The 18,951-nt window shown below is 37.6% G+C and overlaps 1 pseudogene; it reads right to left on the bottom strand.

The window, feature by feature from the left end:
- Positions 1 to 17,337: 17,337 nt before the first annotated feature.
- On the bottom strand, positions 17,338 to 18,693 carry LOC124508229 (tubulin alpha-1B chain-like; annotated as a pseudogene).
- Positions 18,694 to 18,951: the final 258 nt, after the last annotated feature.

Below are 18,951 nucleotides of genomic sequence, written 5' to 3'. Positions count from 1 at the left end.
TATAAAAAGATTATACATAGCATATATGAATATATATTTATGTATTGTATTTCATCTTACATTAATATGTAAATTCCATAAAGGGCTTTAAATTTTGTACTTAGAATCCCCCCATGCCTACCATTGTTCTTGGCACATGACTTGGTAAATATTTGCTGATAAAAAAATTATCATTTTAAACTTTCTTTTAAATGTTGATTTTATTTTTTATTTATTTATTTTGAGACAGAGAGTGAGCAGGGGAGGGGCAGAGAGAGAGAGAGAGAGAGAGAATGAATCCCAAGCAGGCTCTGCACTGCCAGCATGGAGACTGATGCGGGGCTTGAACTCACAAACTGTGAGATCATGACCTGAGCCAAAATCAAGAGTCAGACACTTAACAGACTGACCCATACAGTCACCCTCCAAAATTGTTATTTTTAAACACTTATTTAGAACCGTGTATATAGCACTGTGATTCTTACTTGGAATCTAAAGATAAGTTAGATAGTTCCAGACATTAAACAACTCCTGGTTTAGTGGAAGAAATAGACACGAGCACAAATTATTACACAATAGTGGGATGCTTGGGTGGCTTAGTCCGTTAAGCATCCAACTTCAGCTCAGGTCATGATCTCGCCATCCAAGAGTTCCAGCCCCGCATTGGGGTCTGTGCTGACAGCTCAGAGCCTGGAGCCTGCTTCAGATTCTGTGTCTCCCTCTCTCTCTGCCCCTCCCCCACTTACACTCTGTCTCTCTCTGCCTCTTAACAATGAATAAACATTAAATTTTTTTTTTAAATAATACACAATAGTGAACTACTTGCTGAAAATTAATTAAGTACAAAATACTACTGGGATCCTGAAATCTGAGCAACAATCTATTGGGGAGAAGTAATATATCAAGAAAAAAATCTAACCAAGATTTGATTATTTGATTAGAGTCTTGAAGGAAGAGAGCAAATGTATTTGAATATATTTCCAATAAAATTGGTGTATTCAAAATGCTGTATTGATGATTTGTGAGTACAGACATTTTATTTTTCCTGTTAAGAAGAGCTCTTCCTATGGAAATTTGACAGCTAGTAGCACAGTAGAATTACTGACTTAAATCTTATTCTCAGTGCAGTTTTGTTTCCATTTCTCCACCTTATCACAAGGACCTGACATTTCATTAAGGTACATGACTCATTTCTGGTAAGCCTTGGGGTTATCCAAGGTTACACAATTCTTTCCTTTTTTTTTTTTTCCCCAAATCACTACATGACAGGGTCTAAGGAAGATGACTGTCATATTGCCACTAGCATGCATGACTAAAGGAAGAGAATCTATTCACCGCCCAAGTTCCTAGTATAATTTCATCTCTATCCCTCATGGTACAGTACCACTTGCTACTTAAAAAATCATAATGCACTTTAATATTAAATATTAATATTAAATGCACTTAAATATAAATTCATAGAAAGTCATTACCCTGACATGCAATGAACCAAAAGGATAGTATTTTAAACGGATTCATAGATAGGGACTTAAAATCATAGATATATATATTTATAAGGTTTATAAGGTTTTTTTTTGTTTTTTGTTTTTTGTTTTTAGGGAGAGAGAGAGAGGATGAGCAGAGGAGAGAGTAAGAGAGAGAGAGAGCGAATCTCAAACAAGCCTTGTGCTCAGCATGGAGTCTGATGCGGGGATCAATCCCATGACCTGGGATCATGACCTGAGTAGAAATCAAGAGTTGGATGCTCAATTGACTGAGCCACCCAGGTGCCCCTATAAGGATTTCTTTTAATAGACTATATTATATTTATAGCACCAAAATAGCATTACTAGAGTCTTTTATTGGGAAAATGGAAATAGTCATTGCATAGAATGAAAGGCTATGATAATAGTCATTAAGATGGAATTCTGTCTACATTGGAGAATCAGTAAAGACACAATATTAATTATGGGTCAAATTTTCATCTTAGGCAGTGAACTACATGTGATTAGTTTGATTGAAGTAGTCAGTAGAATCTAGAGGGATGGATTTCCTTTTAACACATTTTAAATAAACAATCCTTGCAAATAGCATAAAATATCTCAAGTTAGTTATTTTCTCAGTGCTTATAAGATGATATAAATTATATATAGTGATACTCCATTTCGACATAGGCCATTAAGCCATTCTGATTATTAGAGTAATGTTGTCACAATTGTTTCAGTCATTGAATTTCAATCATAAACTTTGTTCAAACATAATTGATCATTAATGTTCTCACTTGCTGCAGGCTCACTGTACCTTTTTAATACTTCAAAATCATCATCAGGAAGTGAGAGGTTAATCCCCTCTGCATTATAGTTGGTCATCCTTGAGGGAAGCTTCTTCAATCTAACGAAATGACAGTGAAGGCGAGTACAAGGAACAGTTGACTTAGGGTACGGGAGAGTTGGATTCTACAGTATAGATTTCAACACAATGCCAAATATTCTTTGTAGCTGACCAGTTATAAGTTTGGGAAACAATTTGCTTCATACCTGTATCAACTGGAAATAATGTGAACAAATGGGTTGAATTTTTATGAGGTGGTTTGTACTCCTCAAGAAAGAGAATCCTTGCATAAATTTAAAACACCAATCTTGCAAAGCAATTAGTTGCACTGGCCCCTGGAGTAAGAATATTCATGCATCATTATCAAACTAGACATTCAGAAGCTATTTAGTACTGCTATAAACATAAGTTATGCTGATTTCAATATACCCTAAGTCCTTTTGAATGAAACTGACTTGTGTTTCTTCAAATACTTGGATTCTTTTTTGTAAATCACAGCTTATAATTTTCTAACAATCAATTCTTAGAATTAGAAGGTATTTTAAATGCTTAATAAGTGTTGTCCAAGACTTACTGACGACTGATAACTGATTTTTCAACTCCAACATACTAACAATGTATAAATATATCCTCAGTGAGCATTTTTACCAGGTTTTGTTCTATCTCTAAAAAGTCCTTTCTCTCTGAGCCTACAACTTTTTTGAGTGGGCCGTCAGCCCCATTTCCATCTTTATTGCTTAAATATCTGTATACCATTCTCTTAGGTATTTATACCTTTCCTTACTTAGCCGTTTTCTTACTAATAGATTATTATCTGTTTTATTCTCTTATAATAAGGGCACCATAAGTATCTTCTTGTATAATTTTCTTATTCCTGCATTTAAGATTGTTTCCTTAGAATAGATTGAATTTTACTGGGCCCAAGAGCTTTAAAATTGTAAAGGCTTTTACATATATACCACTAAATTGTTTTCCAAAAGGTTGTACAAGTGATCATGACCAATGGAGGAGAGTGCCTATTTTACTGTACTCTCATTGTATTGTCAGAATTAAAGTGGTAAGAATATTGTCCACAAAATTAAACTAAACCAGTACAAAACAAAGGCTGATGACTTTGTTTATACAGAAGTGATCCCGTGAAGCAAGAAAGGGTTTATACGATCTATTCAGGAGATTTGGGGTTAAACATAGGGCACTGTACATATGCATTTATCTTGCTTCTTTCTGAAACCTAGCCAAGTGGGAGTAAAAAAATAAATATGGTTTAAACAAAAAAATAAAATAAAAAAGTCAGACAGGAGATGCCAACATGGTTTTAGAAGTTGGAAAGTAGATAAATGATGGAAAGGAATGCCAAAGGCAAGCAAGAGAGTTCTCAGTGGAAGGGTTCTTGCACTAGAGGACTAGGTATGGTAAAGGTAAAAAATGGAAAAGATAAACTACAATTCTTTGTAAGAATCTCAGGGCTCCTTCCCAATCTTTTACAGCCATACAGCTGTGTCTCTCACTCCCTGAAAAAGAATAAAGGTTTATTTGGTGACGGAATTGAACTAGAGGCTCTATACACAAGGACACCCAAGGCATAGCAGAAGAGGAAGAGAGGCTGGCATGTAAAAGAACAAATAAGGGAAAGTCTAAAGCCTCTTCTTACATAATACAAGGGAATTGTTAATGTCTTAAATTGGTAATTCAAAAAGTTGGAGAATAACCCTCTTATTTATAACTACATAGATAGGTATCAGAAAAAGTAAAAGAAAAATTTAGGGGAGAGGGATTTGGGAATAGGAAGAAGTGAGGAAAGTGTCAATTGTTTTTTGCTATAGACTTTTAAAATGTACATGTATTATTTTGATTTTTAAAATCTGTGCAGAAAATAAAATATGGTAATAAGGCTATCCACCTGAATGAAAGGACTAGTGTTTATATTTTGGACAGCTCCTTACTCCTGGGTCCTAAGAGTAGGGAGAAGAACCATTTAAAGCAACAAGGTGCCTGGGCTACTGAAACTCACCTTTTCTGAGTCTGTTGTCTCTGATCTTAGCTCTCTCAAGTTGAGAGGCCAGTGAATTAACCAAGAAAGAGAGCATGAATATATTGGGACATAATGGATTACTTAATGCCAAAACCTACTAGATCATCGTTAAATAACAACTCAGTAATACATGGAATGAAAGTCTCTCTCTTTCTTAGGTATGCAGACTCAAGTTAACTGTTTTGTACATCACTCCTACTCTTCCTCACAAGCCCTCATTTTGGCCTGGCCTCATCAATGTTTTTCAAACAGCCTACCTAGAATAAGTGAGGTTCCTCCTCTCAATTTCATTTACTATCTTTGCACGCGATTTTATTAGTAGGTTATTTTAATAAGGTGAAGGTCCTATTTCCAGAGTAACCAGGAATGGTGTATGTGCAGAACAGCTTTAATTTTTAATTCTCATAATTCCCTAGAAGCTATTTTTTTCTTGAAATGACAAGAATACTAATCATTCTGCAATTCTGTCCATTTATTCTCTTATTTTTCTCTCTCTCCCCAAATTCTGAGCAACCTACACTGTTTATCAGAATATTATTAATTAAACCCATTCTGGCTCTATGAGAGAGCTTAGATGGTGTTCCAAATTTTTTATAAATAGATTCCACTTAAAAAAAAATTCCCCCTCTAGACACTGAATTTGTCAGTTCACTCTATTTTTTAAAAAGGAAATAATTTATAAAAAATTAAAATGTTGTATTCTTTATTTCTGTCCCCAGTATTCTTACACACTCGACTGTACATGAAAATTCACCTGTGGAGCTTATTAAAAATATGGTTTCCTGCTTCTCCACCTGCTTTTTGTTCAGGAGGCCTGGGGTAGAATCTAAGTGCCAGTATTTGTACCAAGTGCAAGTGGATTCAGAACCAGCTTCAGAAAAACACTAGTTGAAGCATGATTTTTCTTTTGTATTTGAGGAGATAACCTGGCATTTGCTATCCAGAAAATATTGCCACACCTAAGATATGCAATTTATATAGCATGAATATTTGGGGACAACAAACCCATGTGTGGATATGAAATACACACATTAAGTTTCCAAATTATTGAAATATAAACTCATATTAAGAAGAAAATAACACCAGTATCTGGAAACTCTCTGAAATCCTCTAAAATGCAGAGGAAAACAAGGATTATCTGATGTTTATCAATCAAGTTATTATTTGCCTAACAAATGAAATATGATTGGGGATTTAAGAGAACCCAACGTAACAGACTTTTAGAGATAACTCTCATTTTCATGAAAGTGATTAAGAGAAAAATAATACTGGTGCTAATTAAAGTTAAAGTAATTTGAAAGACACAAAATGGAAAGAATGCATCATATAAGTTAATTTTAATGATTAAGGATAATTTAGCATGCTTGTACTAATTGTGATGTTTTTTATTCCTGGTTGAACATACAGAATTTTTTTCCACGTTTCTCACTTGATTTCTGTGTGTCTTGAAATATCTTAATCTTCTTACTTCTTTAAAAGCCAGTGAGCCTTTCTGGCTAAATTTATAAAAATGGAACACAGTAATTTTGTTAATCTTGCCAGCTACCTCTTTTGTTCAAATGCCAGCAATCTATGAGGCAGCTTGGCTCAAATGACCAATACATTTGGTTCTTGGCTGATTAATTCTCCAGAGCACCCGGCATCTGTCCAGAGAGGGGATTGGAAATCTTCAGAGAGCCGTCTAAGCACTATGATTGGAGGTCAGCTTTACATATTATTGTCTCTGTTTGAAATCATATCAATTTCAGTCTTCAAACTGTAGGCATCTGAAATTTAGTATTGACTTTTATTCTGTTGATATAGGTGATTTGATTTTATGTTGCAAAATACGTATTAGACAAGGTTCTGAATTTTATAATTCAATTTCTTGTGACAAAGTTAATAACCTGATGGGAAGGTAAGGTAGAAGACTCAGCCAAATGCCAGAAAACGGTCTTCACCAAGAAACAAAGGGGAAATGATATTAATTTTGCCTCTAAAGGAGATCTGAGGAATATTTCCTCAAGATGCTTGCCTCCAAGCTGGCACCAAAAGGTGTCTGGGGGCACCTGGGTGGCTCAGTTGGTTAGACATCTGACTCTTGATTTTGGCTCAGGTTATGATCTCAGGGTCCTGGAATCAAGCCCTGTGTTGGGCTCTGCACTGACCACAGAGCCTCCTTGGGATTCTCACTCTCCCTCCCTCTTTACCCTACGCCCCACGGGCATGCACTTTCTTTCTCTCTCTGGCTCTTTCTCTATAAATAAAAATAAATAAATAAATAAATAAAATTTTTAAATGCTGCCTGAAGGCACGTCATCTGTCACATTCTTATCTTGAAGTGCATCTTGTACTAGTGCATCCCAGTACTATAGAATGGTAGTTTCTATAAATGGGAGTTTCCCATTTTTTTATTGCTTTGGCTGCATACTCAACAATTTGATAAGCTATATTTTCATTACCATTGAATTCGAAGTATTTTCTCATGCCCTCATGATTGACTTTTCATTTCAAGCTTAGGTTAGTTAGAAGTGTTCTGATTCATACCATGCATACTTTCAGACCACAGTGCTATGAAGCTTGAAATCAACCACAAGAAAAAGTCTGGAAAACCTCCAAAAGCATGGAGGTTAAAGAACACCCAACCAAAGAATGAATGGGTCAACCAGGCAATTAGAGAAGAAATTAAGGAATATATGGAAACAAATGAAAATGAAAATACAACAATCCAACGCTTTGGGATGCAGCGAAGGCAGGCCTGAGAGGAAAATACATTGCAATCCAGGCATATGTCAAGAAACAAGAAAAATCCCAAATACAAAATCTAACAGCACACCTAAAAGAAATAGAAGCAGAACAGCAAAGACAGCCTAAACCCAGCAGAAGAAGAGAAATAATAAAGATCAGAGCAGAAATAAACAATATAGAATCTAAAAAAAACGGTAGAGCAGATCAACGAAACCAAGAGTTGGTTTTTTGAAAAAATAAACAAAATTGACAAACCTCTAGCCAGGCTTCTCAAAAAGAAAAGGGAGAGGACCCAAATAGATAAAATCATGAATGAAAATGGAATTACTACAACCAATCCCTCAGAGATACAAGCAATTATCAGGGAATACTATGAAAAATTATATGCCAACAAAGTGGACAACGTGGAAGAAATGGACAAATTCCTAAACACCCACCCACTTCCAAAACTCAATCAGGAGGAAATAGGAAGCTTGAACAGACCCATAGCCAGTGAAGAAATTGAATCAGTCATCAAAAATCTCCCAACAAATAAGAGTCCAGGACCAGATGGCTTCCCAGGGGAGTTCTACCAGACGTTTAAAGCAGAGATAATACCTATCCTTCTCAAGCTATTCCAAGAAATAGAAAGGGAAGGAAAACTTCCAGACTCATTCTATGAAGCCAGTATTACTTTGATTCTTAAACCAGACAGAGACCCAGTAAAAAAAGAGCAAAAATTCTCAATAAGATACTAGCAAATCGAATTCAACAGCATATAAAAATAATTATTCACCATGGTCAAGTGGGATTCATTCCTGGGATGCAGGGCTGGTTCAACATTCGCAAATCAATCAACGTGATACATCACATTAACAAAAAAAATGAGAAGAACCATATGATCCTGTCAATCGATGCAGAAAAGGCCTTTGACAAAATTCAGCAAACTTTCTTAATAACAACCCTCGAGAAAGTTGGGATAGAAGGAACATACTTAAACATCATAAAAGCCATTTATGAAAAGCCCACAGCTAACATCATCCTCAATGGGGAAAAACTGAGAGCTTTTTCCCTGAGATCAGGAACACGACAGGGATGCCCACTCTCACTGCTGTTGTTTAACGTAGTGTTGGAAGTTCTAGCATCAGTAATCACACAACAAAAGGAAATCAAAGGCATCAAAATTGGCAAAGATGAAGTCAAGCTTTCACTTTTTGCAGATGACATGATATTATACATGGAAAATCCAATAGACTCCACTAAAAGTCTGCTAGAACTGATACATGAATTCAGCAAAGTTGCAGGATACAAAATCAATGTACAGAAATCAGTTGCATTCTTATACACTAATAATGAAGCAACAGAAAGACAAATAAAGAAACTGATCCCATTCACAATTGCACCAAGAAGCATAAAATACCTAGGGATAAATCTAACCAAAGATGTAAAAGATCTGTATGCTGAAAACTATAGAAAGCTTATGAAGGTAATTGAAGAAGATATAAAGAAATGGAAAAACATTCCCTGCTCATGGATTGGAAGAATAAATATTGTTAAAATGTCAATACTACCCAAAGCTATCTACACATTCAATGCAATCCCAATCAAAATTGCACCAGCATTCTTCTCGAAGCTAGAACAAGCAATCTTAAAATTTGTATGGAACCACAAAAGGCCCTGATAGCCAAAGTAATTTTGAAGAAGAAGACCAAAGCAGGATGCATTACAATCCCAGACTTTAGCCTCTACTACAAAGCTGTAATCATCAAGACAGCATGGTATTGGCACAAAAACAGACACATAGACCAATGGAATAAAATAGAAACCCCAGAACTAGACCCACAAAAGTATGGCCAACTAATCTTTGACAAAGCAGGAAAGAATATCCAATGGAAAGAAGACAGTCTCTTTTTTTTTTAATTTTTTTATTTTTTTATTTTTTTTTCAACGTTTATTTATTTTTGGGACAGAGAGAGACAGAGCATGAACGGGGGAGGGGCAGAGAGAGAGGGAGACACAGAATCGGACAGGCTCCAGGCTCTGAGCCATCAGCCCAGAGCCCGACGTGGGGCACGAACCCGCAGACCGCGAGACCGTGACCTGGCTGAAGTTGGACGCTTAACCGACTGCGCCACCCAGGCGCCCCAAGAAGACAGTCTCTTTAACAAATGGTGCTGGGAGAACTGGACAGCAACATGCAGAAGGATGAAACTAGACCACTTTCTTACACCATTCACAAAAATAAACTCAAAATGGGTAAAGGACCTGAATGTGAGACAGGAAACCATCAAAACCCTAGAGGAGAAAGCAGGAAAAAAACCTCTCTGTCCTCAGCCGCAGCAATTTCTTACTTGACACATCCCTAAGGGCAAGGGAATTAAAAGCAAAAACGAACTATTGGGACCTCATGAAGGTAAAAAGCTTCTGCACAGCAAAGGAAACAACCAACAAAACTAAAAGGCAACCAACGGAACGGGAAAAGATATTTGCAAATGACACATCGGACAAAGGGCTAGTATCCAAAATCTATAAAGAGTTCACCAAACTCCATACCCGAAAAACAATAATTCAGTGAAGAAATGGGCAGAAAACATGAATAGACACTACTCTAAAGAAGACATCCAGATGACCAAAAGGCACATGAAAAGATGCTCAATGTTGCTCCTCGTCAGGGAAATACAAATCAAAACCACACTGAGATACCACCTCATGCCAGTCAGAATGGCTAAAATGAACAAATCAGGAGACTATAGATGCTGGAGAGGATGTGGAGAAACGGGAACCCTCTTGCACTGTTGCAAATTGGTGCAGCTGCTCTGGAAAACAGTGTGGAGTTTCCTCAAAAAATTAAAAATAGACCTACCCTATGACCCAGCAATAGCACTGTTAGGAATTTACCCAAGGGATATAGGAGTGCTGATGTATAGGGGCACTTGTACCCAATGTTTATAGTAGCACTCTCAACAATAGCCAAATTATGGAAAGAGCCTAAATGTCTGTCAACTGACGAATGGATAAAGAAATTGTGGTTTATATACACAGTGGAATACTACCTGGCCGTGAGAAAGAATGAAATATGACCCTTTGTAGTAATGTGGATGGAACTGGAGAGTGTTATGTTAAGTGAAATAAGTCATACAGAGAAAGACAGATACCATATGTTTTCACTCTTATGTGGATCCTGAGAAACTTAACAGAAGTCCATGGGGGAGGGGAAGAAAAAAAAAAAAAAGAGGTCAGAGAGGGAGAGAGCCAAAGCATAAGAGACTTAAAAACTGAGAACAAACTGAGGGTTGATGGGGGGTGGGAGAGAGGGGTGGGTGGGTGATGGGTATTGAGGAGGGCACCTGTTGGGATGAGCACTGGGTGTTGTATGGAAACCAATTTGACAATAAATTTCATATTAAAAAAAATAAAAAAAAATAAATAAACATTAAACAATTGTTTAAATTACATATATAATATATACATATATGACTATATTAAAAGGTGTATCATGTATAAAAAAAACGAAGTGTTCTGATTCATTTACACAAATGTGGATATTTTGTAGTTATTTTTTCCTTATTGAGCCCTGATTTAATACCACAGTATTCACAGAACATACACTGTCCTATTTTCAACCTCTGGAATGTGTTGAGACATGATTAATAGTCCAGGATATTTTGATAAATGTTTTATGTTTTTAATAAATGTTTTTGATAAATGTTTTTGATAAATGTTTTATGTACACTTCTGCAATTTGTTGGATATACTCTCAATCAGGTCAAATTGGTTAATTATGATGTTTAAATGTGGTGTAACTGTCTCCTTTTTCTATAACTTACTAAGAGAAATGTTTAAAAATCTCCCACTTCTGTTGTGATTTACTGATTTCTTATTTTAGGTGTGTCACTTTTGGTTTATGTATTTTAAAGCTATATTATTAAGCTTATATAAATTTATTAATGTTATATATTCCTACTAAGTTAACTATCATTATGAAATATCCCTATTTATCTCTGTTACTTTTATCCTTAAGTCTATTTGTGCTATAGTAATATTACATGTTAATATAAATTAAAAATATAATAATCTATAGTATATTAGTATAGCCAAACTAGCTTTGTTTTTGCTTGCATAGCATGTTTACATAGACACATATACGTCTATGTGTGTATATATGTGTATATATATGGGTTGGAGTATAAAATCTTGCTCATTTTTTTCCTATTTACAGTATCTTTTATTTGCCCTTTTATTTACCTTTTCTTGATTTTTGTATTGATTAATTGCATATTTTTACTTATTTTAGTGTATCTCTTGTTATCTGATTTGTTATGGCTTTTTGTTGTTGTTGTTGTTTTTAGAAAGAAAACACACACACACACACACACACAAGTCAGGGAGGGGCAGAGAGTGAGAGAGGGCTAATCTTAATTATGAGCTAAAACCAAGAGTCAGAGGCTCAATTGACTGAGACATCCAGGTGCCCCTGACTTGTTATGGCTTTAATTATCATTCTTTTCCTGGTTCCTTCAGAAATTACAAAAGGCATCCATAACTTATTACCATGTACCTTAAATTAGACTAAGTCCAGTATAATGTAAAACATTTTTTGTAACTCTATTTCATTCCTCTGGCAGATTTTCCTTTTTGTTACATATTTTACTGTCAGATATATTATCCACACCACAGTGCTTTGTTAACATTGTTGCTTTAAACAGTTGGTAGTCTTTCATATTCACTTTTCCTACATTTGCTTGTTACTTCTTACACAGTACTTCCATTATTCTGCAGAGGATCACTTTCCTTCACCCTACTGAGTTTGTTTCCAAGAACTGAAACAATAACAAGAATTGTTATTTGTGGTCACTTCTGGGAAAGGAACTGCAGATAAACTTCTTACTTTATATCTTTCTCAGAAAGAATGGTTTTACAGATAGTTTTTGCTTTTGTCTGATATTTTCAGGCAAAATTATCACCCTTAAAGCCTAAAATATACAAAATTTGAATGTATTTGGTATACTAGCATTGCAAAAAATATTAGTATAATCTCTATTAGTATTATAAACCTTTTCTCCACCTGATTTCACAGGTGACAACCTATTCAAATGTTTAAAAAACGATAGGACAAATGTTTAAAAAAAGAGGAATAATTGAGTTGGCCAATAGGAAGACATACCTCTTCTTCATGTATGTTTTTCCTCCCCATTAGAAAAATAAAAATATGTTAAGTAACTGTTAACAGTCTCCACAGTTGAACACAGTTGAGTGAGTTCCATATATCATATATTTTTGGGAGTTAGACAGGAAACAGTATAGATCCTCCATCAAACCCTGTATATTTAATAATCTTCTGGAAATTGCTTCAGACCGTGTGATTACAGAACTGTCAACACCATTCCCTTGAGAAGGTGTCATAACTGAACTACAAGATAATTTTCTTTTATTTTTCCTCATCTAGGATGAACCATATGATTCCTAAAGAAACAAGGGTTCTTTGCCAAGGCCCAGTTTACTCGACAACTAGAAAACAAAACTGAATAAATTTCGTTTTATTTTGATTTTGAATGCCTGCATTTCATAGTCTCTCCACCTGGAAGTCTCTCAAGTAACATGACCTCAAGAGACTGAAAGCGAACTCTCTTCTCCATCTTACCACAGTTTCATCGTGTTTTGTGATTTCTATGTGAAGAAAGCATTACTATCCACAATTTCCCAAGCTAGAAACTGTGGAGTCATCTTAGAGAGCCCTGATTCTTACTCCAACAGATCATCAAGTACTGTTTATTCATATACCCCTTGCATCTATCCCCTTGTTTTTATCATGTTATTGTAATATTGAGCACTGCTTTGAGGGGGAAAATATATCCCACAGTCTTACCTATTGGCTCTGCTACAATTGTAGGAGTTGTAACTTTTGCAACCTGTTCTCTAATTGCAAATCCTTTTATTTATTCCTAATTGATCCCCTTTTTCAAATCTCCATAGGGGCTATTTCAGATTTTCACTAGTTCTTGAATGCTTTCTTTCAATTTACATCTCTATTATCATGGGGAAAAGGTAGGCCTAAATCAGGTAGTTTATCTGGAAACAAATGCAAATGTTTTAATTACATGGTGCAAGATCTTATGTGGTAAAAGATCTGAATGCAGAACACTCTTATCCCTCAAGAATTTAAAGATTGAAAATCAGTAGTTTGGAGAAAATACAGCACGCCTGCTAAATGTTATGTTTGCTTAATTAAATTAAGCCATTAGACCTTATTATATTAGAAAACTCAAAAACAGTTTAATGAAGTACTAATGTTTGAGCTTAACAAATTTTAATATAAAACCAAAGGGTCCTTTAAAAAGCAATAATTCCTGTTTAAGTATTAAAGAAAAAAGTCATTAAGAGTATGAAATTACTCTTGCTTCTGCTTTCATGCTGAACTCATCATGAAAATAAGGCTTAGTCAATAGCTTTGAAAAGAAAGGCTTAGAACTTACACAAAGACCACAAAACCACTTTGATTTTATAAGCTACGAAAATGGAGCCATTTCTCAGCCAGTGAGTACAACCGATTAATGATGATGGCCTCTTCAGATTAAAGTATTGACTCTAACATGTCACCAATGGCCCCTACAATTATAGCATTAACACTGACATTGAAGATATTTTTGATACTCTACAGATGACATGTAACAATGGCACTATGTCTCACTGTTTCCTGTTTCTCATTACAATGATTCTGACACTTGGCATAAATTACAGACATTTAACACTAGAGGCCTGAAGCTTAAATTTGGAGTTGTAAGCACTTAAAATCTTTATACCGGTAAGATATTTTGCTTGTAACTGGCTGCAGAATTGAGTTTGAGGATTTTAGAAGAATGGAATATGATCCAGTTAAAACTAGAAATTCCAGGGCACCTGGGTGGCTCAGTCAGTTAGGCGTTCGACTTTAGCTCAGGTCATAATCTCATGGTCCATGAGTTCGAGCCCCGCTTCGGGCTCTGTGCTGACAGCTCGGAGCCTGGAGCCTGTTTCAGATTCTGTGTCTCCCTGTCTCTGACCCTCCCCCGTTCATGCTTTGTCTCTGTCTCAAAAATAAATAAACGTTAAAAAAATTAAAAAAAACCCAAAAAACTAGAAATTCCATCCTTGTACTGGTGTGAAATTTGAAATCTATATAAATGAAAAACAAGTGCACAAAAAATCCTTTCACATCCACTTCTGAGTGGGAAGAAATGTGCCTACAACTACATTACTATTATAATTATAGAGACTTGACAATTATTCAAAGTTACAGTTTAGAAATGCAGTCTGCAAATTTTAGGTAAACTGTAATCTTTAGGGGGGGATTTCAATGTGCTATTTTATGTCCATTGTAAGGCATTTTCCGATTTCAACTCCTCGTTTCCAGAGGTCTATGTAAACAATTGTCAAGACAGTGATATTAAGTGAGATTATGCTAGGTGTTCCAGTGAGGGGTAGGGATGGGACAATTTAAAACACATGTGCCTTCATAAACTTCCTTAAAGCTTACTGTTTCTGTGAAGGGGGTTCCAGTTCAAGGTTTATTTTTATAAGAATGCACATGCATCTCTAATGTAGGTTTCCAGGGAAGAGACAATTAGCCTTGGACACTTCTTTTTGAGGACTGTGCTACTAAAAGTCCCTGAGGCAACTTTCTTCTCTACCTTTGCTTTCCATCTGAGGTAGGACCCTGTTTCCTGTACTCCTCTCTTTCGAATTTACCTACTATACTCTCTTGAGGCACTGAAGCTTTTCTCTCAGAGACGGTCATGGTCTGGTGCTTCTTTTCCCACATCCATGTCAGTTAGGGCATGACAGTCAGAAAGTTGTTCCCTAAATTTGTCTATCTCCCAACCCCCAGAATGTGTGTGTATGTAGTGTTACATGGCAAAAGAAACGTTGCAGACGTGATTACGGTTAAAAAATTTGAGATGGAGAGATTATTCAGGATTATCTGGGTGGGACTAATCTAATCATGCATGTCCTTAACAGTGGAAGATGAAAAAAAGAAGAGTGGACCAGAGAGGTGTGATGACAGAAGGAGGGGAGATCTGAAGTGTGAGAGGCATTTGTTTACCATTGCTGGTTTTGAAGGAGCAGTGTGTGGGATTCACCCAAGGAATGTGGCTGGCCTTTAGGAGCTGGAAATGGACCTCTGCTGACAGTCAGTAAGAAAATGGGGCCTCAGAATTACAAATACAAGGAATTGTGTTCTTCCAATAAACCAAATAGTCAAGGAAATGGATCCTTCCCTAAAGCCTACAGAAAGAAATGAAGCCCTGTTCACAGTGATTTTAGCCCAGTGAGGCCCACGTTGGGCTTCTGACCTACAGACTTTAAGATGATACATTTGTGTTGTTTAAGTCACTACTTAGGTAGTAATTTGTTACAACAGAAAACTAATACACAAGTTTCCCATACTGTTCCATTTATATTTAATAAAAAGAGTAATAACTAGGAGTTCTGGGGACGATGGCAGAGTAGGAGGAATCTGGGCTCACCTAGGCCCATGGATATCACTAGATAACACCCACATCAATGTAAATAAACCAGAAAACAACATAAAGAGTGGCAGAACAGACTTTACATGGTTAAATGTAGAGAAGAGACCACATTAAAGAGTAGGAAAGGCAGAGATGGTCAAGAGACAAACACACCCATGGGTATATCCACAGGAGGGAGGGTCACCAGAGACATGGAGATGGAAGACAAGTGGACCCCCGTATGGGGCTCCCCAGGCATGGGAGGGCCCACACTGGGAAGATGAATCCCCACAACATTTGTCTTTTAAGGCCAGAGGGGCCTGGCTTCATGAGTTTTTATAATCAGTGGTGCTCAACACCTGGAACTTTAAAAATCAGCAGGCTCAATTCTGGGAGAACCAAAGGGCTATAGGAAACTAAGTCCCCACCTTTAAAGAGCCAACACAACAAATAGCCTAGCTGAGATACAGCATAGAAGCAGCTGCTTGAGAAATACGTAGGATATTCAGGAAGCAGATTTATTTACTAATCTTAGAGTGTGAGAAGAGACTTCTCAAAGAACACAAGAGTTGGTGGGTACAATTTCCCACCTCTGCCTCCCTCCCCCCACCAGCCCCCGCCCCAGACTAGACACATGGACACTTTTGGGAACCAGCACAGCGCCAACACTCTCCGCCTAGCTTGCTAACAGCACCCAGCCCCCTGGTGCTTCTGTGAATCTGTCTGCTCCAACAAGGCCTTATCAGGAGTTTTCTGAGGAGGCTACAGATTCCCTTGCACAGGGGACCTGCAAGTAACTTGCTGGCACTGCACACTCTACCCCTGTGATCTCCTGTGGACATGGCTTCTAATACACTTTTGGCAAGTCCAACATGATGCCATAAGCCTGATCGTGTGCAAGCAGCCCTGATTGGGGCCAGCACCACACCAAAGGGATTCCTGCCCTGGGGAGAGGGGAAGATAACCACACACACACCAGTCTCACCACAGCCCAGCAGTGGGCTGCGGCAGACAACTGGTCTGACTTCAGGCCTTACCCACCAATGAAAGCTTCTCAGGGGATGACAAGAGGAGAGTACCTCCAGTTCAGTGCTTCTGCAGCCCTGCCAAATGCCTGATCTGATTCAACTCAAGCTCAGGGTGGCCCCAGACTCACCCACGAGCAACAGAGAAATCAAACCCCGCCTGCAACAGGCAAAGGGAACCATTGGAGACAATTGGACCGAAGGCAAACATGCCTCAACCACAATAGTAGGACATATGCAACACACTCAGAAGAGACCCACTAAAGCCCCAGGTTCTGGTGAACTGAGGACGCTGTACTACAGGGCATCATAGGACCTCTTCATAAGGCCATTACTTTACTAAAATGTGTATTACATTCATTTATAGTTGGATATTAAGGCAACCTTTGATTATTGGGTTGACTCCTGCTGGATCATGGTTTATAATTCTTTTATATTAGATTTTAGTTTTTTGCTAGATTTAGTTTTATAGTACTCTGAGGATTTTTTCACATATGTACTCTTAAGAAACATTAATTTTTAGGTTTTTTTTGGGGGGGATGATGTTTTGACATCAGAGTAATATTGACCTCATAGATTGAGTTGAAAAACGGACCCTCTTCATCTGTTTTTTTTTTTTTTTTCTTAAAGCCTTTACTTTGAGACATAATGGAAAAATCTTACAGGTACACATGGAAAAGTAAGATGTGATCACAGTTAAAAGTGAAGACAATCTAACTAGAGAGCTGTGATGCCTGTCAACTAATGCAGAAGCTAAATTTCTGAGTGTGATAAGTTGCAGGGCTGAAAGGAATGGTAATTAGTATTTCTCTCCTTCTTCTTCACTCTCTCTTTAAACAAAATCCACACCAACCTCCTCATAATCCTTCTCAAGATTATGGAATCTCATAAAGGATTTCTTAGGCCATGCCCTCCCAGTCCTCAGAAAACTCTCCTTCCTCCGCATCCTCACCCACATACCAGTGAATAAAAGCATGCTGAACATACATCAAGTCAAACTTGTGGTCCAGGCAAGCCTAGGCTGCAGGAATGGCGATGGTGTTGCTCAGAATGCACACAGTTTGCTGTACTGTGGCTAGGTCTCCACCAGGTACCAGTGGGAGGCTGGTAATTAATGCCAACTTTGAAGCCAATGGGGCACCAGTCCACAAACTGGACGTTGTGCTTGGTCTTCATGGTGGCAATGGAAACATCAACATCTTTGAGAACCACATCGTCATGGTACAACAGGCAGAAAGCCACATATTTACCATGATGGGGGTCACATTTCACCATCTGGTTGGTTGGTTAAAACCATGCATTAGTGATCTCTGCTGCAGAAAGATGTTCATGGTAGGTTTTCACAGCAGAGATGACAAGAGCACATGTGGCCAGGGGGAAGTGGATGCAGGGATAGGATACCAGGTTGATGTGGAATTCTGTCAGACCAATATTTAGGGCTCCATCAAATCTGAGGGAAGCAATGATGGAAGACACAACCTGGCTAGTAAGGCAGCTAAGATTAGTGTAGGTTGGGGATTCAATATTGAAACTTTTACAACAGATGTCATAGATGGCTTCATTGTCTACCATGAAGGCACAGAGTGCTCCAGGGTGATGTGGGTAGTGAGGATGGAGCTTGGGGTTCACCAAAAACTGGAAATCTGGGGGACTGGGTAAATGGAGAACTCAAGCTTAGACTTCTTGCCATAATCAACAGAGAGACGTTCCATCATTAGGGAAGTGAACTCAGAACCAGTTTCTTCTCCAAAGCTGTAGAAAATTGAGTCACTCTGAAGACCTGTGAACTGGTCAGCCAGTTTTCAAATTCGGTCCAAGACCAAGTCAAGGATCTCCTTGCCAATGGTATGGTGCTCTGGGCCACAGTTATTGGCAGCATCTTCCTTGCCTGTGCTGAGCTTCTCAGGGTGGAAGAGCTGGCAGTAGGTACCAATGACTATGGGTTCCAAATTTAAAAACATTTCCCTGGGCACATGCTTGCCAGACCTGTTTCACTGAAGAAGGTGTTGAAGGAGTCATCTCCTCCCCTAGTGATCTTGTCACTTGGCATCTGGCTATCAGGCTGGATGTTGTATTCCAGGCAGTAGAGTTCCCAGCAGGCATTGCCAATCTGGACACCAGCCTGGCCAATGGAGATGGAGATGTGCTCACACATTATGGCTATGGGTTAGCAGGTGCAGGTTACAGGAGCATACAGACATTGGGTCCTGATGACTGTCCCTGACAAGCTAAGAGTTGAGGTAAGTAATGCACTCCCTCTTCATCTATTTTTTGGTTTTGGAGAAACTTGTTAAGGTTACAGTTTGGTTTTTAAATGTTTGGTAGCATTCACTAGTAAAGTCATCTGGGCTTGTTCTTTTCTTTGTGGGAAGTCTTTAAAAATATCAATAAAGGTATTTAACTGTTATAAGTC

The sequence above is a fragment of the Lynx rufus genome, unplaced genomic scaffold, assembly GCF_022079265.1.
Source record: "Lynx rufus isolate CCGP_SWC_20201006 ecotype Redwood Valley unplaced genomic scaffold, mLynRuf1.p SCAF_13, whole genome shotgun sequence".
NCBI lineage: Eukaryota > Metazoa > Chordata > Mammalia > Carnivora > Felidae > Lynx > Lynx rufus.
The sequence above is the reverse complement of the archived record's forward strand: the minus strand, read 5'-3'. Positions and strand labels throughout refer to the sequence as shown.